This window comes from Cryptomeria japonica, chromosome 11, assembly GCF_030272615.1.
Source record: "Cryptomeria japonica chromosome 11, Sugi_1.0, whole genome shotgun sequence".
Lineage (NCBI taxonomy): Eukaryota > Viridiplantae > Streptophyta > Pinopsida > Cupressales > Cupressaceae > Cryptomeria > Cryptomeria japonica.
This window is the reverse complement of record NC_081415.1, coordinates 247,614,867-247,630,563: the sequence shown is the minus strand read 5'-3', so window position 1 is coordinate 247,630,563 and position 15,697 is coordinate 247,614,867.

The window sequence follows — 15,697 nt, the reverse complement described above, 5'->3', positions numbered from 1 at the left end:
AAACAACCTCAAGAAAGTTTCCAAATTCTTGTCTATTTTGTTTTTGATCTTTGATTTCAAAAGCCCTAATGCACTGAAAACTCTCTCATCTTCCACTGACCCCAATATCATTGTTTGACATAAATCAACAAGTTTCAAATATTTTGGTATTGCAATACGCAATGCTTCACTTTGATCTATCCTTTTCCAAAGCCTTGTGATTGATCCAGGTTCAAATGGATTCTCTAAGTTAACCAACTGTTGTTTCATAACTAATGCAAACTGTTTACATTGTTTTCTAAGATGATCTAAATTTAAAATTCCTTCTATTGGCTATTCATTGCAATATGCATCTTTTGAAAATGTCAATATCAATTCCTCTAGTTTTTTATGGTACATCTTTGTGTCATTTGGATTATCTCCAATTGAATACCAAAATTGAGGATACACACAACCCATGGCTTCAAGTATTTCTTCTCAAGGGAATCTTTCACGAACCTCAGTTGAAAGTTCATATGCAATAGACTTCAAATTATCACTAATAGATTTAACAATCCTGTCAAAATCTTCCTTTTGAACTGGTAGTGCTCTACCTCGCTTGCCCGTCTTAGATTGGTGCATTGGTATCTGAAATCCTTTTACAAAGACACATAACTCATTTTTTGTATTGAAATGTAAACAATTTTAAGCATGATTCAAATCTGTAATTATCTGCCACCTAAAAAAATTTGGGCTTTGCCCTGTTAGATATAAATATAGACCATCCACGCTCAAGCATGTCATTTTACCTAGAGTGCTATACTCATTGATATACATAGTTTTGTCTTGGGCTTTCTTAACAAGTTTGTTCATTAAATCTAGCATGGGGAGAAGACTAGCTAAAGTTAACAGAGTCTCTATATAACTTAACTTATGTAAGAGATCAGGAGCTTTGTCTACTATGAGGTGTTGCTCATACATTAGTCCAATCAAGGATTGATATTCTGTTAGATCTCGTTCCACTAGTCCATGCAAGGAGATTCATCTGGTCTCAACATCCCTGAGAAGCTTGTTTCCTCCTTTTAATCCCTCAGCAAAAATATGAAATTCTGCAAAACGTTTAGGACTTCGGCAGAAGTATGAGTGGAGCTCGTGGACCAGAGCTTCAACTTTTGACTATGTAGGGAAATTGCTTACAATTCTATATTTTAAATTCATTCGATGGGAAATGTAGTGAATGCCAACCATGTATGGTGCAATACTAATTTATAATCTTGCGCAAAGACCGGTCCTTTGACCTTGCATTACTGCACCTCCATCAGCTCCAACACACACCAACTTCTTGGCAATTGTCAAGTCATCCATAACAGCAATTTCACTCAAAGCTTTCTTAACTTCCAAATATAAATTTTCTGCTATTGACTTGCCCCTCATTTTACGAACACAGAGTAGATGAGCTCGGCGGACGTGTTCTTTTATGGTATACACATGCATACAAACACAAGCAGTGTTATCTACTGCAGTAACTTCATCTATGGATAATGAAATGAAATTTGACTCTTTTACACTCTCTTGTAAATTTTTCTTTTCCACCTTAGCGAGATAGTTTTCCATTTCCCATCTAGCATTTATTGACCAATGTGACATAGGATAGTGAGGAACATTCAAAAAAGATAATAAATTACTAAATTATGGGAAATATTTCATAGGACGCCCTCTCAACATAATATGAAAAATAACACTCATCTGAATAGTCTTTGCCAAGTTTGCATCTTTTGTTGCATGTTCAAGCCCAACCTTGATTGTATTTCCAAATACACTATTACAAATCAGTGTTATTTTGTGGTTATGCTCTTCATATTCCATGACATACTTAACATGAAGACATTCTTCCTTTGATTTCCATCTTACTACTCATGTTTCCTTTCCATCTATGATCTATTTTTCATAAGCCCTACCAATATGCTTTTCTATGGTGTCAAGCTTTAGCTGCATCTTCTTCTCTCTTTTAGTTTTCTAGCTACAAATCTTACACCTGCACTCTATTGGTTGTTCATCATTGTTTGGGACCAGTTCAATGAATGGGTACTTTGCTACCCAATCAATCTTAAAACCCCTTTTCATCTCCCACTCTCGCCCTAGTTTTACTTTCCTTTTTCTTTTCTTCCTACCAACATCATCTTCAATACTAGTATTTGCATCTGAGTGAATTATCTCATTGTGTGTATCCCTTACAACATCTTCTGTCGTGTCAGTATTGTCATCCTTATTTGATGCATTTAAATCAATGACAATCCCACCTTGTGGTGGTGGTGAGCTACTATGAATGGATTCTGCAACTGCAGAAGTTGATGGACCAGAAACTTTGCCAATTCCAAAGAAAGACTTTATGGTAGTATCTTTAAGTTTAGGTTTTGGGCATTTTGATGGCCTCTCAATCCCTTCAGTTTCACCACCCTAAGGAGTCATACCCTTGTCTGACATCCCTATCCCTTCACCACCCTGAGGAGTCTTAGTCTCACCCTTGTGTGACATCTCAATCCCTTCACCACCCTAAGGAGTCTCACCCATGTTTGACTGTGACATCTTGAGTCTTGACCTCACTACGAATTAAAAGTTAAAACTAATACTATCAAGTATGAAGAAATAAATACTCACCTTTATGCCTTCTCAATTCTCTGAATCAGGAATCAGGAATGCCTGGGCCTGTGTTGCAGGATTGTAACTCTGGCCCTCTACCCCGCCCTACAATGTGAATGAACTTTGACTTTCCAACTCAATTTACGGAATGCGAATCAAGACTTGAGAGCTCCCAATTTACTAATCAGACACAAACAAATTGTAAGAAAGAGTGTATTTATAGCAATCCATGATTGCATTTTTGGCGAATTGCGTGGGGCCCGGGCGTCGCATTTGCCAATAAACATTTAATTTAATTGCATTTTTGGCGAATTGTGCAGGCATGCAATGAACATTTAATTTAAGCGGAGCGAAATGGGTCCTCGAATGCTTATAATTTTTTAATTGATATTGGCGAATTTGGCTGATGCGTGCAATGAGAATTTAATTTACCATTGGCAAATTAGGTCCTAGGTATGTGGTCATTTTACTATTGCTGGCGAATAATGGAGGTGATGTAATACCCATGTCAAAGTGATTCCAAGAGAATATTATGGGCATGCACGTCGATGGTGTGTGGTCAATGGCGAAGCCAGATTCTATAGTGTGTCGTTAACCCCAAAATTCTGGGCGATTTGACCATGATGTTTCCCAAGACTATTTGTGCGGAATTCACCAATTAGTGAAGATTTGCCACTAAAAAACTCTTTTCTTTTATATTCAGGTGGAGAGGGGTTTGGCTGGTTGGGAGGTGGCTTTCAGCTACAAAGTCTTTGCTAGTTTTAACCTAATGGTTTTGGGAGACATGATAAAACCCATTCTAAAGGTTAAGGGTGCTTTGATTAAACCCTTGCCTTATAGATCTAGCCTACTCCTTGAAATTTCTTACTTGTTGGAAGCCTTTGATGCTTGATGCAAAAGTTTCCTAGGTTTCTAGTCTAATTTCTTAGGCTTGGTGGGTGTCTATTCTTTCTCTATGCTACCCTACTAATGTTTGGTTAATAGTTGGTTGTTGTTAGTAGTTTTTTACATTTTTTCCATTGTTCTTCTTTTGGGTTCTCGATTCCTATTTAATTCCAAAGGGTTTAGATTCCTTCAAAACCTAGTGTAAGGGGTTTCGAGTCCATTCAGATCCTAGTGTAAGGGTTTTGGGTCCCCTCAAAATCTTATTTTCCCCTAATAAAAAACATTGTCCCTATATATTCTAGCGCAAATATAATGATACACACTAACCCACATATGTACATTAGTCTATAACCTTGTTTTTCTCTACAAGTGACCAACTCCATTTTTCCTTCCTATATAAGTGAAGATAAATAGAAAATAAAGTTAATAGTAAATTAGTGCTTCAAAGATAGTTAGGGTTCTTATTTCCCTATGATCAATTAAATTAGTAAGTGAAACTCTATGGCTAAGGCAGTTTGAAAACATGAGAAAGAATATATCGAAAAATGGAAAGAAGAAATAGTAAGTATCATATTAATTTGGGGTGTAGGAATGGAGTCAAGGGGGCATTCTTATAGGGACTAGAGTAACGAAACATCAGTAACCATAATTTGTGTTGTTATTTTAAGTCAAATATTTATTTATGAAAATAAGAGACTAGAAAAATAATTCCATGACCCTTTAAGCTAACCAAAAAATATTAAATAAACTTGATTAAAATAGACACCATATTTGTAGCTAAGATTTGGGTATTAGATGTGGGAAAGAAAATTCCCTAGAGATTTGACAATCATAAATATGTTGCATGCAAAAAGAATTAGTAATAAAGAATTTTTTTAATGCTGAATTTAATCATGACTCTAATTTTTTGGGTCGAATGGGAGAGTAAGGACAACCATATTTATAAAATGAGAAATGAACAAATATGGAAACCATCTATAAGTTAGCATAAAATTAAATGAGTAAATGATTCAAAGATAATAGTAAAACTTGTGAGTGATAAATAGGCATTTCTTACACCCCGAGCTGAGGGATCATTATTTTCACATTTCCTCTTTCATGAGCTCCCATAATTACTTTCCAATCCAAAGTAGGTATGTCACATCTTTAGTTTCTAACCCCTTGCAGCAAGGTGTTCATATATTAATCAAGAAAGATTGCCATTGTAATTTCAAAGATAATTTTCTAGGGTATAAAAATGAACGACACCTTCCATCAAGGATTCCAGTGTGATGTCATTGTTTAATATTTGCATATAGGTGAAAGTCTTTGGGCCTAATCAATGTAGGTGCAACTTTCCAAGGACCCATGGTATTACTTTCAATATATTAATCAAAAAATACATCATCATCTAAGTGGATAACATCATTGTGTTTTCCAAGTATAAGTTTTTTTATGTTGGAAATCTTACACAAAATCCTTGTAAGGCATAAGGAACCATGCATTTATTTCAATCGAAAGTACATTTTTAAAAATAATTGAAAGAAATATTTTAGGCAAATAATTCAAGAGAGGGTATTTCAATCAACGTAACAAAAAAGAGTCTATTTTGAAGCAGTCTTTATGAAACAACAAAAGAATAGCTCAAATCATTCATTAAAAAAATTAATCTTATCAAATACATTTATGAATAGATTTACATATTTTTGTACATTCTTTTGAATGACATGAAGAAAGATGTCAAAATTAAATGAATTCTAGAATCTAAAGAAAACTTTGAAGAAAATCAAGAAATCAAGAAATAAGAATATTTTAAGAGAGTACCTCTCCAAGGTACAAACCTTCTTAAGATTCCTATGTAATGTCTCTCAATACACAATATAAGCATTTATGTTTGAAATGATTCTCTAATCAAGATTTATTCTTATAAATTAAAAATTATAATAAAAAAACATGCAAATACAACTAAAATTATGTATAGAATTTATAATGCATTTTCAACTCCAAAATTATAATTATAAGAAAAATAAATTGAACAATATCAAGATTTAGAATTTGTAGAGGTGATATAAAAAATTGTTTGCTACATGTATATTTCACTTACAACATCAAAAGGGCTAGTCTCTAGTTGACTAAGGTGGGAAATTGAAAATGGTTGAAATAATAGGTTTTGGAAAGATAATTTGTTGGAGACTAAACCTTTCTCATCTCACCCTAATTTCAAGGTTATTAAAGAAACTGATTGGGCCTTCTTTGGTACCTATGTGTTGGACTAAATTTCACTAGACAGGTCTTGGTTAGACATAACACAATGTTGTCAAACCTAACCTCACCTTCTCCATTTGGTTGCCTAGTTATGGCAACTATTGTAGAGAGTCAAAATCCTAATCTTCAATGAGGAAGATAAGTTTTTCTGGTCCAAAAATCCTAAAGGCAATTTCTCCATCAAATCGGTCTACTATTTTCTATTGAAAGAAGGTACTATTAGGGATCTTTGGAGGAAAGTCTAGATACCCCATCTTATTCCAAAAGTCAACTTTTTCTAGTGAGCAGTGATGCATAATAAAATCATCAAAAAAGATAACCTTATCAAAAGGGATTTTCAATTCCCAAATAAATGTGTTTTATTTAAGTTTGAAAATGAATCCATTTCCCATATTCTCTTTGCCTATCAATTTTCCTTTAACTTGTGCAGTAAAGTTCTTAAAAAATTGAATTTTCCTTGGGTCATGAACTATGCTCCCCAAGAACCAGTCCTTGATTAGATAAGCCCTTCCTTTAACTCCCTCATTGAGAAGTTTGGAAGACAAATAGCTCATAGCCTCACATTGAGTATCTGGAAGGAGAGGAATGATAGAATATTTAGGGGTGAAGAAAGATCTGTTGAGGTGTTGTCAATTTTTGCCATGCATCTCCATGATAATATTTCAGTTTAGTAATTGGGTTTGTCCCTCTTCTTCCCCTTCGGCTTTTGATCCCAAAATGGGCAAGAATTTAAATTTTCCCCCTTTGTATGCTAGATTTGATTATTCTAAGAGATTGAAGAAGCCGAATACTAAGTGGGCTTCCCCCATAAGGGGGAGGCACAAGCTCAACTTTGGTGGAGTTTCTAGATAGGGGTTGGTTGTTGTTGGAGTCATAAGATTAGTTATAAGAACCTTGGTGTCTTCTTGGGAGTATTATGGTGGGTAATAGATTAGGGCTAAGGTTATGGATTTACTTTGGTGGTTGAAGATTTCCCTATCTATTGGCATTCACAACATGGAAATTGAGGGTGACTCCAAAATCATTACTGATACAATTAATGGTTGTAATATGCTTGGTTATTCTATTAAAATAATAATATGAGATATTTAAAAATTATTGTTAGTTCTTGATACATGTTTTAAAACACACATTCAAAGAAGGAAATAAAGTTGTTGATGTTATGGAGGCTCTAAGTCTCTTGTTGGATCATCTAAGATGCTAAGGGGAACTTCTTGCTAGGTAATATTCAAAGACTCCTACTTGAGGAGAGTAGGCTCATCCATCATATTTAATGACTTGTTGTTGGTGGTCTTGGTTGTGTGCCACCTTTATTGGTCTAGTTATTTTGCAACTGAGATGGGCGAATCTGAATTCAAATTTGAATGTTTATGGGTAGGAAGTGGGTTTGTATTGCTACATATTTCAAGATCGTGGAATATCTATCTATGGGGAGGGGTTTGTCTTCAAGTTTAGGTGAACTAGTAGAAATATAGCTAAGCCTTGGTGAAGAAGTAGGTGGGGCCTGGTATAGAGTTGGTTGTCGGCTTCGTGGATACAAACATTTATGCTTATAGGGATGCATATGTGGAAGATTGTGTTGAACCCTAGGGTCACCTTTGTGATATAAATGGTGTGGACTCTAGATTCAACTGATAGTGGGAATGGCTTCGATATTTTATGTGATGTCCACACACTAGTACAAAAATAGCAATATGTGACTAAAAAAGTACCAAAAAATGCATATAAATGAATAAATTTGATCATGTGACCATTAGTAGTTTATTTCCAGTCATTAATCACACGACCAAATTTATGACTAAACAATTTTAGTCATTTATTGGTTATTTTGATTGATAAATTTGGTCATTGATTTAGTCATTAATTTGGTCATTGATTTAGTCATTTATTTAGTCATTGATTTAGTTGTTAATTTAGTCATTGATTGTTGTTGACTAGACATTTATTTAGTGATTGATTTGGTCATTGATTGGTCATTGATTGTTGTTAATTGGTCATTTATTTAGTCATTAACTATTGTTAATTGGTAGTATATTTAGTCATTATTTTACCATCAACTGGTCATATATTTAGTCATATTACGGCACGATGGAATCGAACCACCATTTTATTGCTTGTAAAGAAGGTGCTCTTCCATTTGAGCTAGCACCTTTTAAAGAATAATTATACCGTGTATCCTATGTTAGCCTATAAACATACATTTCTACAAAATACAAAATCAAGTATTTGATGACAAAAAATCTATGTTTAATGACATCAAATCACTATCTAAAATATCTACAAGAGAGGATTTCAATGACTAATGATCAACTCTACACACAACTAAAATATCTACAATGACCAACTCTACAATCAGCCAAAGTATCTACGAGAGAGGATTTCAAAACAACAAGATTGACTCACAGGTTTGTTTTTGCCCCATATCTCATCTGCTAACTTCTTTGCATATTCAGGGTCATTAGACACTAAAATATTATCAAATAAGGTTCTTGATTTGAACTGTTGTATAAGAAAATAGGAGAACACAGATTGTCAAATGGAATCAATTACTCAAAGTCAACCAAGACAATACAAGTAGGTTGAGTTGACAACTTTAAAGAAGAAATACATATACGAACCTGGCATATCTCAATTCCAACATATTTCAAATTAGGGTATACGTAGAGCTCAGGATCATACTTGAATTCTATTCACAATAAGGTTACAATATAGTGCCAGATATTAGAGTATTGGAGACCATAAGATTTTAAAGATTTAAAACCCCAATGATACGTCATTTATGAAGAAATGCTTACCAGGATTGTCAATCAAAGGAGCCTTATATTTTCCCTTGTAGTTTGGATTCTTGATTTTGTCTCAATTGCTTCATGCATCATCATAAGAAACCAATAGATACAAGCACCAAAAACAAGAAAGAAAGAAGCAGGCTACCAACAATGTTGAAAATATCAACACTATAGTACTTGAATATGAGTGCTCAAAATCTTAAATAGCATCTCTAATAAATAAGAAGAATGCAATAGGAAGGAAATTGTTTTATATTCAAGTGCTACAACTGTGATAGATTTTCAATGCTACCAGGAAGGTTGTTTAAGCCATGCATAGATATAAAAAAATGCATGTTTATTATAGATGTACATGTATACATATGTGTATGAAATGTGAGTATCTGCATTCATATATGCATATACATATGTATACATATAATCTCCCTCAGTCACACACACACACATATGCACACAAACCTTAAACTAGTTACAACACCAAATGGTGTGGTGTTTTATCCATATGTATAGAATTTGTCCCAAGTATAGGTCAATGGTACCGTTTTGTTTATTTATGATTTTAGATACTTTCATATTCAAGTGCTATAGTTGTGAAAGATTGCCAATGGTACTGAGAGGGTTGTTTAAGTCATGCATGCATATAAAAATGCACATGCATATTAAATGTATGTATATGTATATTTATATGTATGATATGTGAGTATCTAGACATAAATATCTATAGATACACATATGTATACATATGATGTTCATACAAACATACACATATATGTGTCTTAACTATCATAATCGTAACACTTAGATTTTTAGGTACATGATAGCTTAAATAATCTCGCTCACACCATTGCCAACTTCTCACAGCTACAACACTTGGACTTGGAAGGGCTTGATGGCTTAAATACCTCGCTTGATACCATTAGAAACTACTCACAACTATTGAGGTTAGAGTTAGAATGATGTGACAACTTAAATAACCTCCTTGATACCATTGGCGATCTGTCATGGTTGTGGCACTTGGAATCAGAATGGTGTGACAACTTAAATATTATCCTTGATACTATGGCAATCTGTCACAGCTGCAACACTTGAACATGGAAGAGTATATAAGATTAAATAATCTTCCTAGTATGTTTGGTAACTTGTACAACATAAAGGCTTAAGGATAATAGCTCTAAAAAGTATAAGAAAGTAATTCTAGAGAAAATATTAATGAATGAAATATGAGCAACTGATATATCCTGGCCAGACAAGAATATCACTAAACAAAATTTCAAGCACAAACAATATAGACATTCTTATACAACTAAATACATATTAGTACAAGATTTGGGGAACTCTTAGAAGTTCCAGTTTGTGTTTCTATGAATTTATTAAATGGGTAATAGCTATAAATTAAATAAAAAAACTAGAGAATTACCTCAAGTGTTGTTTGCTTTAGCTTTTCATTCTTTCAACTCGTTAAGGACTATGCTCTACTTTGTTGCCATTAGGTATTCATTCCTCAATCTCTATCTTTGGTTGCTCATTTCTAGGCCATGTCAATACTAATGGTGTTTCTCTTCAAGATTAATTTGATTCATCCATTCATGGATTTTTTGTGTCTCCATGAATTTGTATATGACTGTCATACTACAAAATCCTCCTATTATACTACCCTTGGGTTTGGGATAGGGTTACTCTTATTATTCTTGTGCATATTTAGAATGTACTGCATTCTTACTCACTATTTGTGTTTCATGAGTTCTACTATCTTTGGAATCTTGAATCTCTTCTTGGTGCATCTGTAGGGTATCAATACTGATCTCTACTAATCCATTAATCTTTGAAGGATTGAGTCTATCTTTTGACTATGTTGGGCTTGTCAAAAATGACTTCCTTTATTACTGTATGGATGAAGTCTTAAATGTAGTACCCCTGCCCTAATCAGATTGTAAAATCCAGTTTAAACTTGGTTGAATTTTTAAGTGATATTCTTGAATGGTTGATTTACCAAGTTGTAATCTTAAATTCAGGTATTATGCTTAATGAGTGTACTTGTAAATGTTGATTTCACATCGATTATTATGTAACATTAGTTGTTCCTCTGATTCGTGTTAGTAATCTCGGGCTAACACTTTCATTCAATATATATGTATGTATGTGTGGTTCACTGTTGCAGGAGATTGCAGGTACAATACTGCATAGGTACGAGGTTTGTCTCCACCTGGATTAGCAGGTTTGAGTGTAGCTTATTGGTCCAAAGGAATTGGATTAGGTAGTCATAAGACCCTACATTTTACCCTAGTCATTCTCAAGTGAGTGTCGTTAGTCATGCATCAATTTCCCCTTTGGTTGGGAGTGTGGGTCGTGTGTTTGTTTGTCTTTCTTCGGTTGCGTGTTGTGCGAGTGGTAAAATTGATTATTTAATACTAAGCATTTAAGTAGATTGAATATGTTTTTATGCATTAGTAAATTAAGGGACTAAATTAAATAGGACCCTTTGTGTGGTTAATCAATAACCAAATTGCTAAATTCATGTTTGTAGCAAGTTTGATTAAATAGTTATTTTAAATGTGAATTAATTCATTTGTATATATTTTGAAAGAAAAGTTAATTAGAAATTGGAAAATTAATATTTTCCCTCTTTAGCATTTTGAAATAGAAATGTTAGTTTTTAATTAAATAGAGAAAATCTATTTTGGAAGAAAAGCAATTTGTGCATATTAAATTTATTGGGAAAATGATTTTCATTTTATTTTTTTGGAGGCAAATATTTTAAACCTAAAAAATGGACTTTTGGTCAAAAACTTCCCTTTTAACCTAGATTTTAAAAATATTTTTGGAGAGTTATTTTTGGAATGAAAATTTTGGGCATTTGAGGAAGAAGGAATTTTTTGAGCTTGTAGGTTGTTCTCTTCATCAAATCATTCTCTAGGATTGCTGATAGAGGTTGGACTCTTGCTTATCTTCTTTGTTTTTGCAAGAAGACATTGTTTTGATTTGGAAGAAATTTGAGTGTGTGTGCTGAAAAATATTTCAATTTTGCGGATTAAGGAAGAGTTGTAGTTAAATCTTGTATTTGAAACCTCCTTGCTTCCACTTTCAACCTCCACATAAATTCTTGTTTGATCAAATTGATTGCTATACTGGAAATGGGTTTGTAGGTTTTGATTAGGAAATTTCATGTTGAATCTCTTATTTTAGTTCATGAATTGTGAAATTAGTTTGTGTTTGGAAAATTAGTTGGAAGATAGTGTGTAAATTGATTCCATTTGCCCAAATATGAAACTTTGTTGCAGAGTTCTTCCTAGTTTTAACTTTCATGGACTAGTTATTCCAAATTATAATGATATTGAAAATCTTTATTATTCTGGAATTAACTTATTTATTTGTTTTGTCTCGGTCAGAGACTGTGTATGCCTTTGGGAGGAGTTTTCTTTTAAAAAGAAAGTTTTAAAGAATCTATATATATTTATGTTAACCCATGTGGCAGGGAATACCCACCATGTGGGCTGCTAGCTACTACTACTATAAGGTAGCAGCACTACCGACGGTAGTGACTACTACCGGTTGGAAGCAAAACTACCGACGGGTAGCTGCCCTCGCTATCCCTTTTCCTTGCAATGTAAAATATATGTATTTTTATACATATATTAATGTTAGTTTAAAATATATTTTAATTCATATTAAATTTGTATATTTTTATATATATCTCATTAAAAATAAATAACATATGTTTGTGGTAAACTTTGGAAAGTGATATAACTTATGTTATTTAGTAAATTTCAAAGAAGTGAAACGATATATTTATATTATTTGGGAAATCTTAAGATAAGAAATAATATAGTTTTTGAAAATTGGATAAAGAAATATTATACTATTTGTTAATCCTTGGAAATTAAAACATTGAATGAGTTTAAAATTTCCGATATTAAATAGTATGTTAATTGGGGAAAATTCGAAGATAGATAGTTAGAGTTAGAGAATTGATGACATTTTATCTTAACGAAATATGGACATTAGATGAGAAAATACAGTTGTTAATGTTTTGTTTTTATGAATTGGATTATAGGCACAATCATATGATTGCAATCTTAGTATTGAATTTATTATGTAATGGTGTCCTTGCCAATTATTGTAATTGGAAATTTAGATTAATTAGAAAATTTGACCAATCTGTATCTTAAAACGATATGGAAAAAGATTGTCTTTTCAGATTTATGTCAATGCATGTTTAGTTTTCTTTATTCACATTTGATTATGAAATGGCAAGTCCTTGATTTGATTATTGGATATTCTCATATGGTTATTTCGGTATCTACTTATGTCCTTGAACTCGAGTATTGATTGTTTTCATGTGACGGTTTTGTATCTGGTCATGTCTTTGATTGCAATTGTTAGTTGTTGTTATGTGGTTGATTGAAGCTGGCCATGTCCCTAGTTGGAGAACCAACAGTCAGTGCACCTCGTATGAGGACTTGTTTGACCAAGTGGGTATTCCTACCATATTGAACTTTGTACACTTGTCTTGGTCTATACCTTGGCTTTTGGAGTTTCGTTTGATTATGGTCTAGTGTCATATGGGAGAGTGGGTTTCGAGTGGGGGCCATGCCCAAAGTGGTTGTAGGGTAACCCATAGAAAGTGTGTTTATATAAGTGATAACCTAATAGCCTATTAGCGAGTTTCCTTAATGAAAACACTAAGTAAGATAAGTGTGCCTCATGCATGGGTTGAGGGCTAGTACAAACTCAATATGCAATGAGAAAGCCTTAAATGGAAAACCAACAACCTTGTCTTCACGAAAGGATGTGTTGGGTCTACATGAGACATGAATAGACCGGAGGTTCAGGAAAGGTTTCCAGGGTAACCTAGTAGATGGGGTCAAGACCTATGGAGGCCTGCCAGGGTAACCATACCAAGTTATGTGATGACACTCAAGTCCCTTATGTTCACTAGTGTGGAGTTGTGTTGTCTTTGCTAGGATCATTGTTGTCGAGTCATGTCTGGTTGTTTATGCCTGTGAGAACGTGATATTCATGTTAGACCATGAGTTACTTTGATGGGTTGCGAAGACCTAGTCTTGCAGTTAAGCAGACCCGAAGATGTAGCCCTTTAGGGGTGAACTCTGATATCAATTTGGTATTATGTGGTGTTTGTGTTCATCTAGTTCCTTTTTTTTTGCATGTATGGATGCCATTATGGTTAAAATGTATAATGTGGATTAGGTGATGCTAATCTTAAATGTATGTATGCACTTATCTTATTAAATGTAGTTATTTGGATCATGAAGCATGTAGATTAGCATAATGGAAAGTATTCATTAGTTTTTAATGCAATTAAAGTATGTATGGAAATTAGATGCATGATATATGTTTAATTGAAAGTTTGAACGAAATGTATGGTTAAATTGTAATGGATGAACTTCTCATGTTATCTATAATTTTAACTTGCCGAACAAATCTATCCATTGTTTTACTATAATCATGTCATTAAGTTTATCAACTTAATTAAAGTATTTAGGATGAGTTAATGTAAGTGTTGGATTCATGTAATCATATTGGAAAACCCTTTATGTGTTAGTTAAGTCTTCCGTTGTGTAATCTGAACTTAATGATAATTCAATGTATCATTATTTTATTTTAACTTTAAAAAAAAATATTTGCACTCCATTCTCGTGTTTTAGCTTTATGCCTTCGGGGTTTCTTGACGGGGCATTACATTAAACACCGCCTTTGGTGCTATTTGTTGATTATTATCTCATCTTTATTCATTGGGACTATTATGTATGCCATGATGCCTACTAATTTTCATTTTGCTAAGATAGTCATGTTGGTTTCTTCTAAGTGACTATACATTGATATTGTAAGAGTGTTGTTCTAAGACTTCCTTTAACAATGAATAACCTTTATGTAGCTATTCTGGTCTCTATTTTAAAGAAAGACATCTCTTTTTTGTGTTTTATCCATCATTGTGAAATGTTAAAAAAAATTTAAACCTCTCCTTATCATTATCTCCCACCATCTACAAGATCTATATCAAACGGGGGTCTCCATTTGAGACTATCCTTTTGGTATTCTTCGATGGTGACCTTCACTAGTTTTTCTTACAGATTTCTTTACTAGAACCGTGGATGACTAAAATGACTCTTTATTTCTCTAAAGTGTTGGTACTATTTCGATATTGTGTTTGTCCACTATAATGTATTGTTTTGTTTTCTTTATTTAAATAAATAATAAATTGACTACCTTCTTGCAAGAGCATGAAAAGAATAGACAATCACATGGATCTATGAAACCTCAAAGAAGGAATTTGGAATCATGTAGTGAATACATCACAATCAATAACCTAAAAAGTCAGTCGTATGAGATTATTAATAAATTGGAAAACAATAACATATTACTAAAGTGGACAAGAACTTCTAGTTTGAAGTCCAATACATAAAGAACAAAGAAATTATAGTGATTGAAGACCTTGTACACAGTGAAACAATGGATTGTTATTTGTACAGTGACATTTGAGAGGATAATATTGACAATATACTTAAGTTTTCTTAAGGAGACAAAGGTCATCACAATCACCCAAGGATTTTATAATAATGACCAAGAATGAAAAGGCCAAACATAGACACAGTCTTCAATACAAGGGTGTAATGAGTGAGGCTACAAGGACTAGTGATCTAATATTTTGAGACACCTAGAAAGAATTTCATAGAGCCAAATCAATTAGTGGGCCTTGCAAATGACAAAGAGTGGTCTATAAACAACTCTATAGTATTCAAACCCATTAATTGCATAATAGTGGTAGACCTTTGAGAAGTAAATAAGACCTTGATAGTGGTATTTGCATCAAATAATAAAGATAATCATTCCAATCATCGTTATAGCTACCTCAAAGCCACTAATGACATGATTATAGCTACAAGGAAACAATGGATTCCAAAGGTGCATATCACTATCAAAATACAGTTGTGAGAAATATACAGATCATCCATTAAAGAAATCATCAATAAAAAGAGCAGTTTAACCAATGGATTTCAAAGAAGATGAATATGTAGTCGCAACAATAGTGAATTAATTTGAAAAATCTACCCCCATGGTGATGATCTACATTAGCAGGTACAATAGTCCAAGATACAAAAGAGGAAAAGTTATAGCAATTATGAGAAAGTGGAATTCTTAATTTGGTGTGGAGATAAAACAATATG